The following is a 2,973-nucleotide window of genomic DNA, read 5'->3' on the forward strand; positions in this document are numbered from 1 at the left end:
TCTTTTGACGAATTAACCTACCGGGGTACGGAACCGGAGGAGCCTTGGTGGGCTCTTGAAGTAGAGGAGAAGCCTTATCTTGTTGGGGCGGTGTTGTGCTTTCCTCAGCTGGTGGTGGCGGAGCTTCCACGGGACCCACGGTACGGTTTCTTAATGTTTTGAGATGAACTTGAGCTTTTGGGTTTGTTTCGGTATTACTTGGTAACGCACCTTGTGGTCTCTCGGAGAAATTTTGAGCTAGTTGACTTATTTGTTTTTCAATGTTTTGTATACTAGCTTGTTGATTTCTAAAATTTGATTCCAATTGTTGAAACCGATCTGAGTTTTTCTTTTCAGTGTCGGAGATGAGGCGAGATATAGTATCTTCAAGCCTTTCTCGTCCACCTTGTTGTTGAAGGAAATTTTGTGACTCATTTCTTGGTTGTTGAAAGTTTGTTCGTTGATTTAGACTTTGTTGGTTACTATTATTGTCGGGTTCTCTCCAACCAAGGTTAGGGTGGTTACGCCATCCTTGGTTGTAGGTACCCGTTGGGGGACCCGACGGCCTAGGTCTATTAGCAATGTAGTTTACCAACTCTGTTTGATCATCTGTTTCTTTCATACAACTCCAATTTTCATGTGGCCCACCACACCCTTTACAAGCCATTACCGAGACCGTTTTTGTCATTTCTAGTTTTTTAATTTTTGAAGAAAGGGCCTCGATTTGGGCTTGTAAAGAAGTGCTTTCATCAACCTTATGGGCGCCCGGGGCAATAGATTTATTACCTCGGGGAGTGTGCCACTGAAAATTGGTTTGAGCAATTTCCTCGATTTGATTGTATATTTCATGTGGGCGGCGATTACCTAAAAGTCCCCCGGAGCTAGAGTCAAGTGTTTGTCTCGTGTGTGGCAACAACCCATTATAGAAGGTGGATACTTGTTGCCATACCGCAAGACCGTGATGGGGACACTTTCGCAATAGCTCCTTGAACCTTTCCCAAGTTTCATATAAGGATTCCTCATCCTCTTGTGAATATGTATTAATTTCAGTCATTAATCTAGCCGTTTTAGCGGGAGGGAAATACTTATATAGAAATTTTTGGGCGAGTTCATCCCAGGTGTTTACCGAACCAACTGGGAGGGCATTGAGCCAAGCTTTTGCTCGGTCTTTTAGCGAAAATGGAAACATTCGAAGGCGGATGGCGTCATTTGATGCTCCATTGATCCGAAAGGTATCACATACTTCTAAGAAATTAGTAATATGTAGATGGGGATCCGCGTCCGCAAGCCCATGAAAGGTTGCGGAGTTTTGAAGCATTTGTATCAAATGTGGCCGAAGTTCGAAGTTATTGGCTTCAACATTCGGTGCATTGATAGTGGCGCCGAGATTACCTACGGTGGGTCGTAGGTAATCCATGAGGGTACGTTGGTCCGCCATTGGAAGTGGGTCCCCCGAAACCTTCTCTTGGTTTTTAGCTTTAAGTCTTTTTCTGAGAAAGCGTTCGGGTTCTTCTAGAGGTTCTTTTATGTCTTTATTAGAACTGGAGCTCATACACTACGTAGAAGGTGGCGTCTGGTTCCAAATCCTGCAATAAAAACAGAAAAGAGTGTTGGTCAGAAAGTTCACCACGGCCCCGTGCTCACTGAACACGGCCCATGGTCGGAGATACAGCGATTGTTTTCCGGATCCCTGTTACTGGAAAGTTGGACATGGCCCCGTGTTGCACTGACACGGCCCCGTGCTCAGCCCTCTGTAACTCGGAAAATAAAAACTGCCAGTGACACTGCTGGGCACGGCCCGTGTCCGACCAGGCACGGCCCGTGCTAAGCTCTGCATGTCACACCCTGCTAGTAGCGGAAGCGTATTGTGTGTGACGTAAGAAAGGTAATCATTGCATCCAAATGTATTAACAACATGAACCGTCAACGATGCCATAGATATATAGTTTTCAACAAAAGATTACAAGTTTTCAACAACGTTTGACATAGCATAGTTCTAAGTTATTTACACATAACAAAAGATAGCTTTTGACATAAAACATAGTGAGGTTTTGTCCCTTATATACCCATACGAAGTTGGGATATAAAAGACAAACCCTCCAAAAGTGGCCATCGTTGTCATTTGTTTTCCCGAATCTACCGGCTCAAGACCTGTTTCCTGAAATACATGTAGTTTTAAAAAGTCAACAAAAAGTTGAGTGAGTTCATGCAGTATTTGTTATCATGTGAAATCTCATAAATGTTATCTTGTAATCATGGTATGTTCTGATTCATTCATGGAGTCTGTTAAGGATCTATCAGTGGGTAGCGAGCCCCCTGACATAATGTACCATAAGCAAATAACCAAACCGAGAACACTTTGTCATCATTGGGATCACAAAAGCACTCCAGGGTATACCAACCAGGAGTGGGGCGTGCCTCAAGCCCAATAGATCTACACCTTTTGCACCTTGGTCACTATGTGATTAATGGTTATTAATGTTATCATCCTACTTATGCACATTGATCATGTTATCTTCTACTCCGTAACTAACATACCAATAGTTTTAGCATGTATTTCCCCTCGATGTTTTTGAAAACAAAACATTGAAATCAGTGAAAGGAGGGACATGAACTCACAAGTTTGCGTTCCGTGTATTATGATATCGAAGTGAGCGTCCTTACGTGTCAATAACCTACATGTGTACTAATCTCGTTAGACACTAGGTCTTTCGGACCTCGTACAAGTTGTTCATCTTGAATTCTTTATTATGTTCTCGTTTGTCATTTTTGGAACAACTTTGTATTTTAGAGCGTTGATAATTTACTCGCTCGATTGTTATGTGTATACATATATTCTATACGGATTGAATTCGTAAACGTATTCATGTATTCTGTGTGTATTGACTTATGTGTGATCGGCTTCGTTTTTCACACGTTCTCATGCAGTGCACGCATGTCACTGAGCCTTTGCTCATGTCATTGGGCCGAGCCCATGTCATCTATGTTATCGTA

At 42.7% G+C, this 2,973-nt stretch overlaps 1 non-coding gene across 1 annotated transcript; it reads left to right on the plus strand.

Annotated features, from left to right (window-relative positions):
- The first annotated feature begins 932 nt into the window (after positions 1-932).
- On the plus strand, positions 933-1,039 carry LOC118490889. Its single transcript, XR_004890114.1, has one exon. It is a non-coding gene; the product is annotated as a small nucleolar RNA R71 (small nucleolar RNA).
- Positions 1,040-2,973: the final 1,934 nt, after the last annotated feature.

Source organism: Helianthus annuus, chromosome 3, assembly GCF_002127325.2.
Source record: "Helianthus annuus cultivar XRQ/B chromosome 3, HanXRQr2.0-SUNRISE, whole genome shotgun sequence".
Classification (NCBI taxonomy): domain Eukaryota; kingdom Viridiplantae; phylum Streptophyta; class Magnoliopsida; order Asterales; family Asteraceae; genus Helianthus; species Helianthus annuus.